The 22,769-nt window shown below is 39.1% G+C and overlaps 1 protein-coding gene and 1 long non-coding RNA gene across 9 annotated transcripts in view; both read left to right on the top strand.

The window, feature by feature from the left end:
• Positions 1–22,769, top strand: part of LRBA (LPS responsive beige-like anchor protein) — a 555,352-nt gene that overhangs the window by 259,892 nt on the left and 272,691 nt on the right. The window lies entirely within an intron of this gene.
• On the top strand, positions 1,740–21,667 carry LOC122459808. The gene is made up of 3 exons (XR_006280750.1): positions 1,740–1,930; positions 8,033–8,043; positions 21,656–21,667. It is a non-coding gene; the product is annotated as an uncharacterized LOC122459808 (long non-coding RNA).

The raw sequence follows: 22,769 nt of genomic DNA, 5'->3' as shown, positions 1-22,769 counted from the left end.
TGTGGAAGCATAGTGATTTTGACAAATTTTCATTTTGAAAAGAAGACACAAAGCGTGTCAATAATAATGAACCATCTTGGTGTGACATTTTTGGAATGTAATGTTTTGATTTTTCATTTCATTACATTTTCAAATGTACTTCATAGCTGAATACTGTGCACCGGTATGGACCAGAAGTAGCCATACTTGACTTGTTAATGTCTAACTGAACACTGCAATGTGGTGCATCATTGGACGCCTCAAGTCAACCCCAACACCTTGGCCGCCAGTGCTGTTCCACATCGTTCACCCATCCATTTGCCATGATGATGCAATTATTTGTGAATATCAGAGGATTGTGGAAAATCTATGGTTGCTGCACAAATGGAAAATTAAAGACTCTCCAGTGTGCGACTCTGGTCATCCAGAACAGACTATAGAACATAAAACAACTCAATGCCCGATGCAAAAATACAAAAGAGGCATCACAGCAATACGCTCTGCTACTCCAGACGCAATTAACTGGCTTAGCCATCTGAACGTAAAATTATAGTTGTTGCTCTACATTTACATCAGCCATACAAAGAAGATGATGATTTCAAAACTTTTTGTTTCAAAATGTACTTCATGTTATATATATAAAAAATTAACCTGAAAAAAACTTTAAGAATTTTGTATTGTTGGAAATTTTGGGTTTGTTGCATTCTGGAATGGAAATTTTTTTGAACTCATGGAATTTCCCAAGAAATGGAAAAATCCAGTTCCCCTGCCCAGATGTGGTCAATAAATAGGTATAAATAAATTAGGACTGTCAAGCGATTAAAAAAATTAATCGTGATTAATTGCACAATTAAAAGATTAATTGCGATTAATTACACAATTAAACAATAATAGAATACCACTTATTTAAATATTTTTGGATGTTTTCTACATTTTCAAATATATTGATTTCAATTACAACACAATACAAAGTGTATAGTGCTCACTTTATATTTATTTTTTATTATACTGTAAAAAAAAAAAGAAATAGTATTTTTCAGTTCCCCCATTACAAGTACTCTAGTGCAATCTCTTTATCATGAAAGTTGAATTTACAAATGTAGAATTATATACAAAAAATAACTGCATTCAAAAATAAAACAATGTAAAACTTTAGAGCCTACAAGTCAACACGGTCCTACTTCAGCCAATCACTCAGACAAACAAGTTTGATTACATTTGCAGGAGATAATGCTGTCCACTTCTTGTTTACAGTGTCACCAGAAAGTGAGAACAGGTGTTTGCATGGCAGTGTTGTAGCCAGCATTGCAAGATATTTACATGCCAGATGCTCTAAAGATTCATATGTCCCTTCATGCTTCCAAACCATTCCAGAGAACATGTGTCCATGCTGATAACCAATTCTGTTCGATAACAATCCAAAGCAGAGCGGACTGACTCATGTTCACTTTCATCATCATGAGTCAGATGTCACCATCAGAAGGCTGATTTTTCTTTTTTGGTGTTTCAAGTTCTGTAGTTTCCTCATCTGAGTGTTGTTCTTTTCAGACGTCTGAAAGCATGCTCCACACCTCATCCCTCTCAGATTTTGGACAGCACTTCAGATTCTTAAACCTTGGTTTGAGTGCTGTAGCTAGTTTTAGAAATCTCACATTAGTACCTTCTTTGCATTTGTCAAATCTGCTGTGAAAGTGTTCTTAAAACGAACATGTGCTGGGTCATCATCCTAGACTGCTATGACATGGCAGAATGCAGGTAAAACAGAATAGGAGACATACAATTCTCCCCCAAGGAGTTCAGTCACAAATTTAATCAATGCATTATTTTTTTAATGAGCATCATCAGCATGGAAGCATGTCCTCTGGAATGGTGGCCGAAGCATGAAGCGGCATACAAATGTTTGGCATATCTGGATAGTAAATACCTTGGAACACCGGATACAAAAGAGCCAGTTAGAGTGGAGAGAAATATAGAAAATAAACAGTGTAAACAGTGAAAAATACCTTTCCAAAATGTGTTAAGGTTTGCAGTAATACCCTAAGGTACACGTTGTAACTGTTGTGAAGAATTTTATTAAAAATATTATTTTCAACTTGAACCTTTCATCTCTGAGAAACTCAAACACCAGCATTGTTTATACACTGCCCAGGACCTCTTTGCTGGAAAAGCAGGATCTTCAATTATTTCTTCTTCTTTGAAGCTGTACATTACATATGTTCCAGAGCAAATATTATGATCTCTGTTACATTTAGCATGTAGACTGTAGGATTACTACTACTGTAGTTTGATGTCCTATTAAATAATATCTGCAAAAGTTTTGATGTACATTTTACTTACAGGCCTCTTGCTTTTCAGACCAGGCCTCTTGCATCAGGTGAGGTAGTGATTAGGAAAGAGCAAATTCAGACTATCCACTCAGTGGCAATGGCTGTTACCGACACTTGTGTCCTCTCTCCATTTACTGTGCCTTTTCCCTGCTACAGTAGTGGTGGTCTGCTGCATGCTGAGCAGATGTTTCTCTTTTGCATAGTTATCATAGAGTGCCTTTATATACAAAAATCAGATTGCGCTGCTACTGTCACTTTTATCTGATGAGAGGAAATCCCACACGAATGAGGCTGGTTTTCTTTTCAGGCAGCTAAGAAATGATGCTCAGGGGCATGTATTTCTTTCCTTGATTCTGTTGCTGCTCCTTGCAAATGCCTTCTTTCTGGCATGTTTCTTCTTTAATCCTTTCTTCCCTTTTTGACCTGGATCCTTAATCCCATTGGGTTTCTTTTGAACTTTGGTTATTTCTGAGTCTTTGGTACATATGTCTGTTCCAAGTCTGAAACTTTTGTCAATGCTGCTTTTTTATTATATTCCCTTTTCACCCCTTCCTTCCTTCACTAGCTTTGAAGGGCATAAGAAAGCTTTTTGGGACTGACCATTTTCTCCAGGTCACACACTTTTCTTTTTGACACTTTTTTCAATGTCTAAATCGTTGTCATAGTTCACTTTTGTTTTTGCTGTGGTACCACCATGTTCACCCGAAGTACTATTTCTACTGCTCCTCTTTGCAGTCATTTTTTCCTTCTGTGGCATTAATTGCATAGAAATTAATCACTTAAATGAGGAGTGAAATATGAATAAAATGGTGAGGGGAAGTGATATGCTGTTTCTAGTGCCCTGTCTTCCCCAGCCTCTTGCATTTGCACAGAAAAACAGCTGAGGACAACTTTATAATATTTGGTTATATCCCTTACTTCATTCCTTTTTAAATTTGTTTCTACCTGTTTTCATTTTGAGTATTTTTTCCTTTTTATATATTCTAATCTTTTTCTGTAGTAAGCCAATTCACTATTACTATCAATAAGAACAAAACTAAAATAGGATTATCTGTGTTAATGTAGCCAATATGGGCTCATATAATAAGTTTTGAAAAGTATACTTGTTTAAAATGTTAGATTTCCATACCATCTGTAACATACACAACGTTTTTTTCTTCCTTTGTCAGAAAGTCTATTAATAGTGACTGTTGCTTATCACATCTTGTAAAACTGTCATGTGTAAATAGTGATTTTTTCATTGACAGTAGTTCTTACTTTCACTTACAAAGTAATGTGTTCAAAAGAAATGTGCAGCTATAATTAGAACAAACAAATGGAGTAGGTGAACTTTGAAAAATATTGCTATGTTCATCGTTAGGTGGAATTACAGTATCCCTCTGATGTGAGAGCATGTCCAACTTTATCATTTGGTGGGTGGATCTTACCCACTGCAGTCTTCAAAGGCAGTTCTGAACTGAAACTAGGAGAAGTTCTGGTTCAGTTTGTAGGGACCAACCTTTTGGAAGCAATGCTGAGCTCTTCCTCAGAGTTTTCTCAAAAAGACTTCTGGGACTTAGTGTATTCTTCTTCTCTTTCCTGCTCTTGTTTCTTCCCTTCCCTAGCACCTCCTCCTCCTCCCCTGCCAACCAGCAAACTAAACAAGGCCATGTGTGCCTCGGCTATAAGGAGATACTCCACCTTTTCCCCCACTTACCCTTCAACCGGGCAGTATAGGAAGTTAGGATGTGGAGGAGTAAAAAGCAGATCTAACACACATCTGCTACTCAGTCAAGGACAGGCAGGATCAGGTGAATGGAAAGGCTCATTGTGGGCCAGTTCCTTTCACTCCAATTCTCAGAGCTCTGGCAGACATCCTGGGATATTGTCTCCTCTCCCTACATCAGGCAAAGACAAGAGCCAACGGATTGACCAAGAAGAATAAGAGAAACAAGAATTCACTTCCATCTTGGGGGTCGGGGGAGAAGAGGGGAGAGAAGTTAAAGCAACCCTGAGTCCTCCTGAGGTAGTCTCCACATAATCTTCCAGGAGATACTGGAATGGTTTGTGATCCCTCTAGGAGAACAATCAAGGATTCTCACCTTCTTGGATTCTAAGTAGGCATTTGCAGAGAGAGTTGCTCATTTGGGCCTTTAACATTCAACAGATTACCCCTCCTTTGAAAACTGAGTGACCTGGATTGGTGAAAATCCAAAGAACACTTGACAAGGAAACTAGTATGAGCCCCACAGTGGACAGCAGTTGCTACAGAGGATAGCCTGACTGGGTAGGGTGCACAGTTGGACAACTCCTGCCAAGTTCTCTGATCACAAGTGATGTCTAGGAACAGTCATAGCTGTCTTAAGCCCCGGACAATAATACTTTGGAAATGTTGTCCATGCTGAGAAGGAGCTTTGTGCTGATACAGTTGGCTAAAGTCACCTCAGTAGCACACATCAACAACTAAGGGAAAAAGAAGAGCAGGAAACTAAGGGAGGCTAAACTCTCCTTTGACTAGGCAGAATAAAATTTAAACTCAGCGACTGCATTACACGTAACTAGGGTTCTAATAACGAATGTGTACTAACTCAACAGAAAAAGAATGGACTAAAATGAGTGGAGATTTAACAAGGAGGTATGTGACAGGATAGTATGCTCATTTGATTACTGGACATGTTCACCTCAGCAACATGCAGAAAAAAGAGATTTTACTCTAGGATCCTAAACATCAGATTCAAAGGAGATAACATGGTATATCCTGGATGTACTTGGAGCCTTGCTTAAGTATATTGAAAGCAGTAAATGGCACAGCCATAATGCTTGTTCAAGGTTTATAACTTCAAATGTAATTGCAAGAAGCTTACCAGAAATCCTTATAAGTGGCCTGTCAATCATGATATAGAATTGAATGTGTCTAGGAAGAATATGCAGAGATGCATGATAATTCCAGGAAGAATATTCAGAGATTCATGATAATTATTTGCTAGCTACATCTCACTGTGAAGGATGGGCAAATATGCTATGGTTTGAATGAGAAATTGGGCATTCAGCACCAAAAAATTGAAAATTCTGTGCCAAAAGGTAGTGTTGCAATTTCACAACAACCAGGTCATTTTTCTACCTGTCTTCTTCCCAGAACCTCCCGAAGACCTCTGAGGAACATCAGCTTCATATGTTGGATGTTAGGCGGGCCCTTGTCTTTTATATTGAAAGACCTAAGCCCTTCTGCAAGTCTATGCAACTCTTTGTAGAAATAGCGGAAAGGATGAAAGGACTACCTGTGTCATCACAAAGAATCTTGTCCGGGATAATTGCCTATATCTGAGCTTGCTATGAGCAGACAAATGTTCTGCTTCCAGCCATCACGACCGCTCACTCCATAAGAGCCCAATCTTCGTCAGCAGCATTCCTTGCACTGGTACTGATCCAGGATATCTGCAGGCCTGCAACCTGGCCATCTGTGCATGCCTTTGTCACACCATCACCCAACAGACCTGTGATGATGCCAGTTTTGGAAGAATAGTGTTGCAGTCAGCACATCCATGAACTCCAAGCCCACCTGTAGCAGTTCACGGCAGGGCCCTCTTGGCTCCTGCCCCTGCTGTGCTGATAAAGTCACTTGGAGACTCTGGGGTTCAGTAACCACTGGTGCTTTTTCTTACAGGTTGTGCTCCCACCACCTTTTCACCATACACTGCTTGTTTCTATTGTCTGCTCCTCAGAGGGAAGGGCTTCAGAGTAGCAGCTGTGTTAGTCTGTATTCACAAAAAGAAAAAGAGTACTTATGGCACCTTAGAGACTAACACATTTATTTGAGCATACGCTTTCATGAGCTACAGCTCACTTCATCGGATGGAGGGAAGAGCTATCACTCTGCTTCCTCTCCCCTCCCCTGTGGTTTCCTTCCCTGCAGCTTTTATATAGCCCCAGGCTAATTGGGCAGGCAGGTGTCTCCCATTCAACAATTAGATGCAGGATTTTCTATCCAGTTCCAATTTGCTTCCCATAATGGGGGCTGGCGTGACAGAGGGCTGAGTCAGCAGTTCTTGCCCAAAACCCTCTCACACCACGTTTGAGGGTACTGCTTGTGAGTCACCTAGCATGGAATAGACATGAGCAAGCACTTGAAGAAGAAAAAATGGTTACCAAACTTTCGTAACTGTTCTTTGAGATATGTTGCTCATGTCCATTCCATGACCAACCCTCCTACCTCTATGTTGGAGTTACCAGCAAGAAGGAACTGAGAACATGTGGGGTTGGTGCCACCCTTTATACTGGTGCATAAGCACGTGACTCCAGAGGGTGCTAGAGCCAGCCCTATGGATACCACTAAGGGAAAAATTTTCAGCAACAGTGCACGCAGCGTGCACGCACCTAGCATGGAATGGACATGAGCAACACAGCTCAAAGAACAACAGTTACAAAAGGTTAGCAACTGTTTTTTTTCTCTTGACTGACTGAGATGGTGTCATCTGATGCAATTTTGGTAATGTAGGACTTGATATTTTAGAATAGCAATACTAGATTGCTTTAAGATATTATCCTAAGACAACGTTGTACATTAGCTTAGTTCCAGTATTTTAACTGTGACAGCGTCAGGAGGGATTTCTTTAAATGAATGAAGTTTATATAGTACATGCCATGTACTGTATAACTGAATAAACACTGATATTAACCTTTATTCATGAAAGGCAGTAATCTCAGGCTAATGCCGCACTTAACTCTGTACTTTCAAAATGATTTGCCTGATCTGATAAATTATGCAGTCTTTCATTTTGACCTTGTAACCCTGTAGAGTTTACTCTAACTGACTCCATAGTATTTGCCACATTAGGAGTATAATGACTGTAACCGGTTCTTGTGCTATAATTCTTTCCACAGGGAAAGTAAACACTGGGATGTGAAAATTTATTGATTTAATTATGAGATGTGAAGACAGTGCCATTTGAAAAGTGTTTTAGGGATTAGGTTGTTACTCCTATACTGTTGATCAAAAAAAGGAAAAAAATGTAAAATCTATAAACAAGGAAGCAAGTAAGTACTGGCAAATAAAAATCCCTCTTTTTATTGTATGCTAAAATATACCATCAAGTATTAGCCAGGGGGTTGTTTCAGTAAAAAAACAAAACAAACAAACAAAACCACTAAACATTAAAGTTCAGCAATTGTACCTAGAGCCCAGACCAAGGTAATTTATACCCTAAAAGGCAATCTTGAAAGTACATTATGACTTAGGAAGAAAATAATTTTTGTATCGTGAGAGTGCATCGAAGAGTGTCCAGACTTAGTTTATTACTAACTTTTTGTTAAAGATGAACAGAGCTGATGATAGTACAAGTTGCTTTATTACATAAACAGTAAAAGGGAGAGTACCTGGAAAGGGAATGGAGCAGAACGGAGCCACTATAAATTACTGGTTGCAGTATATGCAAATACCATTATTAGATTATATCAGTGATTTATTTTTAAATAGTTCATGCCACTTGGTCAATTTTAACTCAGATACTTTTTTTAATGTAAAAAAACTGCTGTTGTATTAGAATGTCTGAAGGGCTATTCCAGAGTCTCTGTTTGAAGGGATGGGGGTATTCAGGTGCACAGTCAAGAGAAATAGAACTATAAACTAAATTTGCTGGATGGGGTGATGTAAGATAGTGGTCAAAATGACATCTGCTTGTCATTAGTGCTTTTGAATTGGTAGAATCATAGAAATGTAGGGCTTGAAGGGACCTTGAGAGGTCATCAAGTCCAGGTGCCTGTACTGAGGCAGGACCAAGTAAACCTAGACCATCCATGATAGGTGTTAGTCCAAACTATTCTTAAAAACTTCAGGGGATTCCACTGCCTCCGCTGGAAGCCTGTTTCAGAGTTTAACTACCCTTATAGTTACAAGGCTTTTTGTAATATCTAACCTAAATCTCCCTTGCTACAGAAATAAGATGATTACTTCTTGTCCTACCTTCAGGACATGAAGAATAATTGATCATAGTCCTGTTTATAACAACCATTAACATATTTTAAGGTTATTATCAGATCTCCACTCGGTCATCTTTTTTTCAAGACTAAACATGTCCAGTTTTTAACCTTTCCTGATATGACCTGTTTTCTAAACGATTTGTCATTTTTGTTGCTCTACTCCAGGGGTCGGCAAACTTTTTGGGCCGAGGGCCACATCTGGGTGGGGAAATTGTATGCAGGGCCGAGGCACGGGGTTGAGGTGTGGGAGGGAGTGCAGGGTGCGGGAGGGGGTGTGGGGTGCAGGAATGGGCTCAGGACAAGGGATTGGGGCAGAGGAAGGGTGTGAGGTGTATGAGGGGGCTCAGGGAAGGGAGTTGGGGTGCAAGAGGGGTGTGGACTGCAGGAGGGAGCTCAGGAAAGGGGGTTGGGGTGCAGGGTGCGACGGGGGCTCAGGGCAGGGAGTTGGGGTGCAGGGGGCTCAGGGCAGGGAGTTGGGGTGCAGGAGGGGTGCAGCCTCCAGCCCGGCACCACTTACCTAAAGCAGCTCCGGGGTGGCAGTGGTGCGCACTTGGGCCAGGGCAGGCTCCCTGCATGCCTGCCCTGGCCCCACGCCGCACCACTCCAAGTAGCGGCTGGAACCACGTCCCTGCGCAGCCCCTGGGGGAGGGGGAAGGCACAGGGCTCTGTGCGCTGCCCTTGCCGCCGGCCTCCAGGTACTTCCCCCAAAGCTCCCATTGGCCGCGGTTCCCTGTTCCCTGGTGCCTGGAGGCAAGGGCAATGCATAGAGCCCTCTGTCCCCCCCCCACCCCCTTCCCAGGGTACACAGGGATGTGGTGTGGCCACTTCTGAGAGCAGCCCGGGGCCTGCGGCACCACGGGGGGCAATCCCGCGGGCCGGATCCAAAGCCCTGAGGGGCCGGATCCGGCCTGCGGGCCATAGTTTGACTACCCCTGCTCTACTTTGTACTCTTTCTAGTTTGCCCGCATCTTTCCTAAAGTGTGGTGCCCAGAATTGGCCAGAGTACTCAAGCTGAGGCCTTACCAGTGCTGAGTAAAGAGGAACAATTTCTTCCCATGTCTTATATAGGACACTGCTGTTAATACAGTCCAGAATGATACTAGTCTTTTTTGCAATTGCGTCTCACGGTTGAGACGTATTCAATTTGTAATCCACTATAAATCCTCCATGTATAAATGGCCATGTGCTTCGGAAGGGAACTAATTCCATCATCAGAATGCAATAAGATGGACACTGGAAGGCAAGCGAAAACAAGGCCATCCAAAAACAACATGGTGAAGAGCTGTGGAAGCTGAGCTGAAAAATCTGGGGCACAGCTGGGGAAACATTGAAAGACTTGCCAGAAACAGACAGGAGTGAAGGAGCTTCGTCACTGCCCTAAATGTCAGAGGCATAATGGGAACATGATGATGATGATGATGATAAATCCCCCAGATCCTTTTCAGCAGGCCTACCACCTAGCCAGTTATTTCCCATTTTGTGGCTGTGGATTTGATTTTTCCTTTCTAAATGAAATGCTTTGCACTTTTGCTTGAATTTCATGTTGTTGATTTCAGACCAATTTGTCATGGTCATTCTGAATTTTAAGCCTAGCGTCCAAAGTGCTTGCAGTCCCTACCATCTCGGTGTTATCTGCAAATTTTATAAGCATGCTATCTGTTCTATTTCCCAAGTAATTAATTGACTAAAGCTGGTCACAGGACTGACTCCTGTGGGACCCACTATATACATCCTCTGTTTGAAAATGACCCGTTGATAACTGCTGTCTGAGTACCATCTTTCAATCAGTTATGCACCCACCTTATAGTAATTTCAGCTAGACCACTTTGTTTGTTTAGGAGAATGTCATGTGGGACTGTGTCAAAAGCCTTACCCAGATCAAGATATATCACAGCTACTGCTTCTCTGCATCAACTAGACCAGTTGCCCTGTCAAAGAAGGAAATTAGATTTGTTTGGCATGATTTGTTCTGGACAAATCCATGCAGGCCATTCCTTATAACCCTATTATCCTCTAGATGCTTACAAAATGATTGTTTAAAAATTTTGTCGTATCTTGCTGGCTGTTGAAGTTACACTGACTGGTCTATAATTCCTGGGTCCTCTTTGTTCCCCTTTTTAAAAATAGGTATCGTTTGCCCTTTTCCTGTCCTGTGGGACCTCACCTGTCCTCCATGAGTTCTCAAAGATAATTGCTAAAGATTCCAAGATTGCGTTAGCAGTTCCTTTAGTACTCTAGGATGCATTTCATTGGGTCTTGCCAATTTCAATAGAACTGTTTTATCTAAATATTCTTTAATCTGTTCTTTCCCTCTTTGACTGTCGTTAACATTAATTGTGTTGAGTATCTGGTCACCAGTTTTTTTAGTGAAAACTGAAGCAAAATAGGCATTAAACACTTCTGCTTTCTTTATGTCTCTTGTTATTAGCGCTCCTTCCCATGAAGTAGGGTACCTATGGTTTCCATCATCTTTCTCTTGGTCTTAATATATTTAAAGAATCTCTTCTTATTGCCTTTTGTGCCTTAGCCTTTCTGATTTTGTCTCTGTGGTTCTGCTGCTCTGTTGTACTCCTCCTTAGCAATTCATCAGTGTTTCCATTTTTTATAGGATTCTTTTTTGATAATCAGATAATTAAAGAGCTCCTGATGGAGCCATTTTGGCCTCTGCCTGTTCTTCCTATCTTTTCTTTGCATCAGTTGGCAGTTGTACATTTAATATTGTCCCTTTTAAGAAGTTGCCAGCTGTCCTGTACTCCTTTTATCCCTTTAGGTTTTCTTCCCATGGGACCTTACCTGCTAGTTCTCTAAGGGCTAGTCTACACTAGAAATGCTACAGCAGCACAGCTGTACTGATGCAGCTGCACCACTGCAGTGCATCTGGTGAAGACATTCTAGACCAACAGGAGAGAGCTCTCCCATTGGCATAATAAAACCACCTCTGCAAGCAGCTGTAGCTATGTTGGCGGAAGAAGCTCTCCTGCAAACATAGTGCTGTCATACTGGTGCTTAGGTCAGTGTAACTTGCGTCGCTTGGGGATGGCTTATTCATCCCCTGAGCGATATAAGTTATACTGATATAAGTGGTGTGTGTACAAGCCCTAAGTTTGTTACAGTCTGTGTTTAACTCCATTGTCCTTATTCTGCAGCTTTCACTCCTCCTTTTCCTTAGAATCATGAAATCATAGCCACTGTTTCAAGCATCCCCTGCAATTGTGAAACCACTGGTTGATGGCACCCATTAATGCCTTTGAGCATAAAAATATCCCACTGATTTCTGCTCAGCCTTCCAATTGTTTAATATGTTGACACCCTGAATGACTTCTCACCCAGAAGGAAAGAAGAATAATGGTGTTGCAGGGAAGAGGGCATTGGGTACTAGGAGAGGGAAATGAAGGCATGCACAGAGACCCTGGCATGGGGGAAATGGGGCACACAGAACTGCTAGTTGGGGAGGAGAAGAGTGGGGGACTGTGGTATGGGGGAGAAGAGGAGGCACACAGCCCCTATCATGGGAGGGCAGGTGAAAATGGGAGTATGGAGAGGAGACAGAGCACCTGGCATGTCTCATGGGGGAGAAGGAGGAAATGGGGAGAAAGGAATAATGAGTGTTCACACAGGGATGAGAATGGAGGAAGTGGCAAATGGAGGGCACGCAGAATCCCTGGTGGAGGGAGATTCTGAGATCCAGTAATAGAGAAAGGTGCTTAGGGGAAATAAGGGTGCACACAGAACCCCTGCCATGGGGAGAGAAGAGGGCAAACAGATCCCCTGGCAGGGGGCAGATTGGGAGGAATTAGAAGGAGTCCCTGAAAAAGAGGAAGATGGGAGAGTGGCAGGGAGCTTGTGTAGGGCAGTGGAGGTGGGGGAAATGGAGGCCTGGTGTGTGGAATAAATTTGACCTACACAAGCTGTGAAGTATATTGTACTACATTATATTGAATGCTTATCTGTGACTTATTTTATAAGCCTCAATACTCTGATCTACTTGTTCAATACTGGTAACTAGATTATAATGCAGCCTTCCAGTACGCAGAGATTTTTGTTTTACATAACTGATAAAAGCTCTTCCTCTTTTGGGATCTTTGATACTGTTGGAAACAACTTGCTGATTTAATTATGGATGTGGCAGGAGGGGCCAGAGTTGCTTTATGGTAGCTTTTCTGTTTTCTCATGGAGCAATTCCAGAAGTTTGTGTTGGGCAATTGCTCTTGCTATGAGGGATCTCATTTATGGTGTCCCACAGTGCCTGAACTATCCACCTTTGTTTCAGCATATGTGAAATTGCTGGAAGAGATTATGAAGTGGGCTATTTGTTTCATTGGCTGAGCAAAGCAAGGCTTTATGTTCAACTTGATGGCGTTTCTCTGTTTGTCTGTAACACTACCTTTGAATGTTGTTTCTGATTGATTCCAAAGTTTCACAGAACGTTGTTGACATCAGTGAGCAGAATCCTGTTGATTTTGGTGAAAACTGGAAAATCGGAAGGAGGGAAATGGGGGGACATATAAAGTCCCACACAAGTTTAACTCCTTCTATAATTGTTTTTAGATTAAAGAACCAACTAGTTGATGCTATTTGATAGACAATTGCCTTCTAACTAAAATAGTTATACCAGTACAAATTCTCTGTGTTGAACAGCCCTAAAAGCAATATTAACTATGGTGAGAGAAGACCACAGTATTGTTTAATTATGTTAAAGTATTTGGCAAATTTTTTTTAAATGTTGACTAAGTACTTCATGATTGTGTACTTGTATTGATGATATTGTACGATAGTCCCTCTAGAGCAATGTTTCTCAGCCCATAAGGTATGACTTTCCTTCTGGCTCCCAGTTCAAGTCTCCTTGCCCTCGCAGCCCCAATCTCTAACATCTCCAGTGTTAATCGCTTCTTCCCCTCCCCCCAAGGTTCCTTGTTCCAGTCTACTCCCCCCCATCCACCCTGCAGGTCTGACTCCTGTTCCTTTTTCATTTGAATCGGGCAGCTTCTGCTCCCCTGTTGACTGGGCCCAGCGGAAAGTAGAGGAGAGATGAGCTCCCTATGTTCAGTTGAGGTGTCCAGATCTGGCACGGCCACGAGCAGCTCAGAGTTATAATTGCACTGAAAGTCCTGCTCAGTCCTGAGTTGGAGCATGTTTAGCAAGATGGAATATTCCAGGAATTCAGCTGCTAAAAATATAAGAAGTCCCTACTGAGTATGTGCGGACTGAGATTTTTCAAAGGCTTATGATTTGGCCATTTTGGGGCAGATTTTCACAGGGACGGTAAAAGGCACATCCCTGACAAGAGCCACTGCTTGCCAAGGTTCAAGTCCATAAAAGCACTAGAATTTTTCAAATAAAAGGTCTCCAGAATTTTTTAACGTGGGCATAAGTGTATTTTTCTCTAGCCTTTTTCTCAGAAATAGCCCAGAAAATTCAGCCTGAGGCAGACACCCTGCGTGGAAATTTCAGCCAAAACGGTTAAAGAAGAGAGAGTTATAAGCAATTGAAAACAGGTTTTATAAACGGGAAGTGTCATGGCAACGTTAAAAATATAAAGTGTACCAACCCTACCTATAATATAGTGCATATAACTAACCTTTTAAAATATATATTATGCAACAAAACTTTGCTAGTTCTTTGTATGTCTATTTCCCACCTTCCGTCCGTTTAGCCTGCAAGTTCTTCTGAGCAGGGAATGTCTTCCCCCCGCCTGTACAGCACTTATCACAATGGGGCTCCAATCCTGATTGGGACATTTGGTGCTATCATCGTAAAAAAAAAATAACAGGAAGCTGTAAGAGCTCAGCACCTTTGAAAATCAGGCTGTTTTTTATTTAAATGGTTAAATATGGATTTAGGATCCCACTTCTAATGTAAATAATTTTAATGTGAAATAACTCAATTTAATTTGTAACAAATTTCAAGACAAGCCAGTAGGCACCCAGCTTTTTAATGTAGTCTTAAGTTGCTAAGTGGGAATGTGTGGCCTGTTTGGGAGGCAGGTAATTGCTAATGGTTCCAAGATTGCTTCAGCAATTCGTTAAGTACCCTAGAATGAATTTCATCAAATCCTGCCAATTTGAATGCATCTCATTTATCTAAATATTCTTTAATCTGTTCTTGGAGAGTGGGCTGCCAATGGACAGATTTGGAGGCATGACTAGTAGCAGTTCTCGTGTATATATGGGAGTATAAAACTTATAGCACTGTCTATGAAGCGATTCCCTTCTTTTCTGATTTGGAAAGGCAGTGGAAGGAGGTTTAATAAACAGCTTCAGGGAGTCAGTATATCAACTACCAGGCTCAATCTACAATAAGGGAGGGAATGAAAAACTGAAGACGAGTCTGAAATTGACAAAGCAGAGGAAACCAGAAGAACTCAGAGAAATAGACAAGCATGTATCTAAAGGAACCGAGGAAAAAAGGAAATTGTCTTTGTTGGGTGGAGAGCCAATAGTGGCCTTCCAGAACTCTGATAATGTGGTTATGTTTGTACACGTGTGTGGAAAAAGTGGTGTTGAAAAGACTAATGTTTGTATAAGAACAATTTTGAGATGCTGACTATTCAGTGAGCGTTTCAGTGTTTTATCAAGTGGGCAGGGATGTTTTGTTGTTCGGATTTCCTCTGTTGTCTCTGACACTTGTCAATGATTTCTGCAGTGTTTTAAATCATATAAGTGCCCCCCAAAACCTTTGTATTGAACTCATTTAATAAATTACAAGTTAATAAGCACAGACATGATTTTTCAGAGTGAGGTGATAGTAGGCAGATCTTTAGGTTGTAGCAATGCATGGAGAAAAGGAAAGTTCAGAAGTCAGAGTCCAAGATTCTGGATCTGAAAAGCAGAAGGGAAATGGATGAACTAGAGATACAACAAAAGAGTACTTCACTATCAAAATAAGTAATATTTCTTGATCAATTAAAGACTATTAAAATATACCCAGCTATTGATATACTTCAGGCAGGGGTGTGTGGGTGCACACGCGCACAATTATGCAGTATTTAAGAGGTTCAATAGAACTGTTGCTACATGAGAAGAAATAAGAGCTGCCAGTAGAAGAACAATTAACATAACATAATTTACTATATAAGCAGTTGCTATTGTTGCACAAAGAGGTTGTGTGATTGAGAACTGTGGAAGGCGGGGAGGTGTCTATGTAAATAGGATGAGGCAATAAAGTAAAACAAACCTCTACAACCTAATGTTGTATTTGAAGTGCAGTTGGACCACCAGACACATGTGGCTAAAGAGGGGGTAGCGTTCGGAGGATTGCGTGGTCAGTGTCAAGTGTTGCAGCAAGGTCAAGTAAGATTAGTAGTTTGGAGAAGCCATGGCCAGTAGAATAGCAGAAGTTATTGATACACCATGAGTGGGGAGGTCTGGAGGGCATGGCAGCTGGGATGGATAAAGGATTCAGTGAGGTGTTTTGATAGCAATTTACTTTTCCAGTGTGTTGCTCAGAAAAGGTAAGTTGATTGTGGATTGATTGTTTTCAACCAGTGTTGGTTTTGTCATGTACTAGAGAAAAGTACAATCAGTCTTAATTTGATTTCTCACTTTCATGACTTTGTATAAAGTCTTGCAGTTTTGGAACAGGATAGTGTTTTTATGAAGATCTTATTTTTAAATATTTAAATGAGGGTCCTTGCATCCTTAAGTGTTGTGTAGTTCTCTAAATTGGTTTAAATCAGATTCTTTAATATGTTTTTGTTTTCTTGTTCGTGTAAGTAGGACAAGATTGCAACAATGTTGATGAGTTGAGCTTGGGTGGGGAGGTCTTTGCTACAGTTTGTCATTAAGTCCATATAAACCTACTTTCTATAAAAGTGAGTTAATGACTTGCTGATAGATTTTATCTTTATGAAAATCTTTTTTGTGGTTTTTAAAATTTGCTTAGAATAGCTATTGTTCAATAATAAGGAATAAACAAAGGAAGGTAAACTTTTTAAGGTTAGACTTAATAGTTAAAGCAAAAAGCTTAAAGAACTACAATGCTTGTGTGGTTAATACTGTTCAATGTATTAATATGAATTTTTAAAAAAAAATACTGTGATCACCATCAATTTTAAATGGTTAGGGTTAGCATAACCTGAAATCTAGGGACAGAAAATTTTGCTATCAGTAACATTCTATTTTGTGGTGAAATGAAAGCTTATAAAATCATATTTGTTACTATTAGTATGTTTAGAGAGCATAAGTAACAGGTTAAGGGGGAGGAGAAGTCAAAAATATAACAAGTACTTCATATCATTTTCTTTCAACCTTAACACTTCACCATGAACATTATAAATGACTCTTTCTCCTTTAGGAACTGACTTGCTTTAGAATGATGTATGAAATAATATGTGTTTTGCATGTCCTGTTTGTAATGATAAAGGTCATATAGTATCATTTACATAATCTCCAGCCAGAAATGAACTCCAGCAATATCTTCTGTATAACATATACATTATCTGAGGTTTAAAACTCTCATTATTCATGAAAGTTAATTTTACAGTGGGTGTGAATGATCTATCTTATGGCTGCTTTTTTGATCATTCTATAAAATAATATGGAGCAAAGCCTGCACAAATAGCAGGAAAACCAGTAAAGAGTGATGCATTTGCCTGACTCTCTGTATACCCGATTGGATCTTGATTGATGGCAATCATTTGTCTTTGTCAAAAAAAGGAGAAAAATTCAGACATTGAAATAAGAGTGCTATCAAACTTTCTACAATGGCAGAAAGATTCTATTAATGTGGCCTCAGAGTATTAACTGTCTCTGTTGGGAAATGATAAAGAATGTTAATTTTTTTTCTGGAGCATGTTTAAGTGTAAAATGCATTATTTTGTCTACGTGGTAAGACTAAAGGTGGCATACTTCAGATTTATAACATGCTGGAATTGGAAGTAAAAACAAAACGTAAATTAGAAAAAATAGAAAAGAGAAATAAAAAGCCTAATAGGATAGCTTAATCCTTCTGATTTTGATTTCTCCACAAAACAATAAAAGTTTAAGTAGCATAGTGTCGTAAAATCCTTAATGCTGCATTCCATTTGATATTGGAGCTTTGAAGACTAACTTCAAAGAAGGCTGAACAAGAACCAAAGAAAAAGATATAAAATAAACAAAAATTGGAAAACTTAGTCATGGAAATCCTTTTTTATGTCAAACCTAAGAATACTGACCTACTACTTTAAAGGGACTTCAAGTCAACTTCCTCATTAATTAAGCTTAAACTTCTAGAAATAAAAAGCATGTGGTTGTGGGTAGTTGTGTGTTTTGTTTTGTTTTTTAAATAAAGTGCGATATATGACAAATTGGTGCTGGGAGCAGTAGAATATTTTTTCCTACATATAAAGGAAGGAAAGACTTCCAGTAATTACTTGTTTTGCCATATCACATATGTTCTGTGGAATTTTATTATACGGTTTTTATCAGTTCTAGTTCTTTTAAAGTAAATATTAGAGTAGAGGTCTAATTACTAAAATACTAAAGTTCCAAAATTATTAACGTAGCACACTTGGCTCAATAAATACTGCTACTTCAGTCTAGTAACATTACCGCTATGTTGTTTCTAAATTCTTAAGGAGTATAGTTGAAAAATAAATGTTTATTCATTGTTTAGTGTGTACTATTCCATTGATAAACTTTTAAAATTAAATGGCTGAGAGATTTTAGTGTAAAAGACAGCTGAAAGAGAGGCAGAGTCTAGTGGTTTCAGAACAAAATTGGGAATCTGTAACTAGAGAGTTCTAATACTAGTTCTTACACTAATGTCCTCTGTGCCCTTGAGCAAGTCTTTCTACACAAACATCTTTGTAAAAAAAAAAAAAAAAAAAAAAAAATGTCCTGGCTTTGTGCTATCAACAGTGCAGCTCCTCCTGTGGTGTAATTGAGATCGCTAGTGGATGCCACTAACCAGTGTTTTAACACCATGTTGCCTGTTCCTGCTCAGAAAAACTCTTGGCGACATGGCTGTTAAAATGCCAGTAACTTCTGGTGGCTACCTATGCTAGTACTCAGACTGTTGCTATTCCTGCACAGATGATGATGCTGATTTTTTATTTAATAGTAAATGCTAGTGTAGACAAGAGGCCTCTAATCCTCAGTACCCCATCTGTAAAATTAGAGATACCTGCCTATCTACCTGACTGCAAGATCAGTTCATGTTTGGAAAGTTCTTTGAAAATGTAAGTGCTGTATAGTAATATCTGTTACTTGACAAGTGCCCCAAAATACACTAGGCACCTTGCAAAATAAGTAGAGAAAGAGTCCATGCTCTATAGAACATAACTTTGTACATAGTATCAGTTGTCTACACAATGAGAATGTCTCTTCCAGTTCATTAAGGGTTTGTGTAAATGGTTTCTGATGATTGAGAGAAGTTTATGGATAGATTTTGATTCTGTATGCATTTCTACAGCACCTTTCACTGCAGTTTCTGAGCGCTCATAATTCTGCTTAACACTCTAATGTTCTTTACGTATTGTAAGTGTTATACAAACATTACAAATTCTCAAAGCACTTCTTTGGGGTAGAAAATGTTATCCCTGTTCTGCAGAGGGGAAAATGAGGTAGAGAGGTGAAGTGACTTTCCTAAGGATATGCAATGAGTCACTGACTGAGCTGGCATTAGAATCCAGAACTTCCTGATTCCCAGTTATTGATTCATTCCTCCAGGCTAATGTTGCCTCTGTATACAACATAATAACTGCAAAATGATTATTGCAATATCTACTGTAGATGAAGCCCATAAAAGTGAATAGAACATAAAAAAGCTAGGTACCACTTTGATACACAAACCTAGATAGAGGAAGCAAGGACATTTTGGGTTAAGATTTTCACATAGATTTTAATCCTGCTGCTTAAGGTCTCAAGCATTCAAACTCATACACTATAAGGTTCTCTATCAGTGTATATCACACAGTATTTTAGGTGCTTCTTTAGGAATTAATTGTAATAGCTGGTACATGTTGTAGTCACTCCATGTATGATGCATATTGGGGAGATAAATATTTCCCTAGCAGGAGTGTGTACTATAAAACACTATGTTTCATAGATTTGTTCATTCCAGGGCCACAAAGAACCACCATTGTGATAATCTAGTCTGACCTTCTACATAATACAGGCCATAGAAATTTCCCAAAATAATTCCCGAGCATATCTTTTAGAAGAACATTCAATCTTGATTTTAAAATGGCCAGCGATGGAGAATCCACCACAACCTTCAGTCAGTTGTTTCAATGGTTAATTACATGTACTGTTAAAAATGTACACCTTATTTCCAGTCTGAAATTGTCTAGATTCAACTTTCAGCCATTGGATTGAGTTATACCTTTCGCTGCTAGATTGAAGTTTCCATTATCAAATATTTGTTTCTCATGTAGGTATTTGTACACTGTAATCAAGTCACCACTTAACATTTTCTTTAAGCTAAATATATTGAGCTCCTTGAGCCTCTCACTATAAAGCATATTTTCTAATCCTTTAATCATTCTTGTGACTCTTTTCTGAACTCTCTCCAATTTGTCAACATCCTTCTTTATTTGTGGATGCCAGAATGGGACACAGTATTCCAGCAGCAGTCACATAAGTGCCACATACGGAGGTAAAGTAACCTCTCTACTCCTCCTTGAGATTCCTCTGCTTATGCATTCCAGCATTACCTTAGCCATCTTTTGGCCACAGTGTGACACTGGGAAGGCTCATGTTCAACTGATTATCCACCACAAGCCCAGTTTTTTTTCCAGTCACTGCTTCCCAGGATAGAGTCCTCCACCCTTTAAGAATGGCCTACATTCTTTGTTCCTAGATGTACAAGTTTACATTTAGCCATATTAAAAAGCATAATGTTTGCTTGTCCGCTGCTTACCAAACAATCCATATTGCTCTGTATCAAGATCTGTCCTCGTTATTTGTCATTCCCCCATTTTTGTGTCCTCCAGTCAGTGATGATTTTGTTTTCTTCCAAGTCATTGACAAAAAATGTTAGTGTAGGTTCAAGAACCAATCCCTGTGGGACCCCACTAGAAACATACCCACTCAATGAATATTTCCCATTTACAATTACATGTTGAGAGCTATCATTTAGCCATCTTTTAATCCAGTTATTGTATGCCATGTTAGTTTTATATTCTTCCAGTTTTTAATCAAGATATCATGCAGCACCACGTCAAATTATATTACATCAAATACATATGTTGTTCAGTCCCTTTTGCTCAAAAATAATTTACAAAAATTATTGTTGGGCAATACCAAATGTTTTGGTAAGTTATCCTTAGGTATTTGTTGCTGGGATTTGTTGCTTACTCTTACAGATTCACACATCTTTCATTTCCAAAGTCCAGCAACATGATTCCCTATAAATTGGGTGCCAGTTTAGATGAAAAACAAAGAATAAATCTTAATGGTGCAAATGAAAATGAATACTGATGATCTTAAAAAGTTATAACAGAAGATCTGATATCATACCAGTAATTTTGTCATTGGTGTTTAAAGTGACTTCTGAATTCTGATTGGGGTTGAGTAGGTTAGTACATATATGCAGCCACTAACCGTTCATATTTTAACTAAAGATTAAGAATAAAATAATTCATGAAAATAAACTACTGAATTAAAAGTCATGTATCATTCCCTTCCCTTAATATAAATGTTTACCTTTAAAAAGAATATACTCTAAAATTCTGATTTACCAAACTCTGGTTAATCAAAATTCTCAGGAGTTGTATTCAAAAAGTCTGTGCTTCCACTCTTACATACTGAAGAAGATGTTGGCCAGCTTTGTAGATTAGCTAGCTTTAAAGGGTCAATGCTGATTGGAAAACAGGCTCTTCTACAGCCAACCAATCATCATCTCTTCACTGTTACCTAGGTTTGGGGAAATCCTCAGTGTAGGCTTTTCAGAATGCATAGGTGATTCCTCGGTCTTACTGAACCCTGTCTTTCTAAAGGCTTCCAGCGTCCTCCATCTCTGGGATTTTGGAGTCATGCTGTATTGAACAAACATATGAAATACACACTGAAACTTGAATTTTCTTAAAATAGCAGAGCAATATTTCTTCAATTATTTTTGTGGCTCAAGTCTGCTGATGGGTGGAAGTTGACAAGTTAAACATAGCCGTCAGAAGTAGTCTTTGTATATATGTTCATTTTCAAAGGGACACAAGGTCTACATTATGTACACAAACAAAAATAAGAAGATAATGCCTGTGCAAGTCTTGATCAGTTTTCCAATGGTTTAGTAGGTCTCTCTTTTTGTTGGATAAACATAGATGCTTGCTAGGAGTTAATTCAGTCTGAAGATGATGAATTGCCCTCCCTTACTTGACATGATGGGGAATCAAAATTGTTCATTAGTTTAAAAAAAAATCAGTTTCTTCTGGGGTATCTCCTCCAGTAATGCTATCTACCAGTCCTCTCTTGTAGGTTCTCACTTTGATTACCAACTGGCTGTTTATATGGCTATTTATCTAGCCATAAACCCCAGAAGCACCATTCTATTCATATTCTACTTCAGTCTTCTCTTCATCTAAACTAAGATTTATTTCTAAGTCTATCATATATGCAAGATACTTGTTTATGCTTGACGAGAATTACCTTACTTTCAGATGTGTCCAGAAAAAAATATTTCCTATATTTAAAGAACTAAATTGAGGATGAAATATGTCTGATCTTATAGCAGCATTAGGAGCATTAATAAAGCTTCAGCAACTAACTTAGAAATGAGAAAAAACATTGTTTATAATTTTTGTATAGTATTGGACAGTCTTGAATTTCTAGCCTAAATAGAGAGCTAGTATTTTATGGTAAAATGACTTCAGTTCTTCTGCAAAAGTGTTCCTAGACCTTTTATTTCTTCCAGTGGAAGGAGGGTTACTGACATGCCGTTTGCTTACACTTGTGCCAACCCCGCTGTGTCGCTCCATCTAGTTTCTTTTATCCCCCATGTTTTAGGTGCTGAACAGGAAATAGTGTTCCACAGGGCCTCCAGTATCTTGAGGGGGGGAGGGGGAGAACATTCATGGTTATTTCTTCAGCTGAGTAGTTATGGAAGATATGGGGCCTTATATATAATCATAAGATATAGATGATTATACACACACATACTAGAGCTGGTTTTGTATTTTAAATGTGTTTTTAATTAAAGAATGAGAAATAACCAATTTTCACCAAATTTATCAGGTTTTTCACAAAAAAAAGAGAGCTCAAAATTGTCCATTGTTGAAATGCCATTCCCACAAAAAAATTGTTTTTTTGTTGCAAACTCATTAACTTTTGAAGAAAAATGTTGACAAAAATGAAGAAAGTTCTCATTTTCATGAAAAATTTTCATGGGAACAAAAAACTTCCTGACCAGATCTATGGAAGGCAAGATTCCATTCATTTAAAAATATAGCTATTTTCCTTACATACTAAGTGTTTGTTTTAAATTTCAGCTTGTGAGATTTTTTTCCCCTTGCTTAGGGACTGCACTTATACTGCTCTGTTCAATTTTGTATTGGCTATAACACTGTGCTTTGTATATGTACAGTGTTGAAGG

This window comes from Dermochelys coriacea, chromosome 4, assembly GCF_009764565.3.
Source record: "Dermochelys coriacea isolate rDerCor1 chromosome 4, rDerCor1.pri.v4, whole genome shotgun sequence".
Classification (NCBI taxonomy): domain Eukaryota; kingdom Metazoa; phylum Chordata; order Testudines; family Dermochelyidae; genus Dermochelys; species Dermochelys coriacea.
Note: the sequence above shows the minus strand (reverse complement) of the source record. Positions and strands in the feature narration are given on the sequence as shown.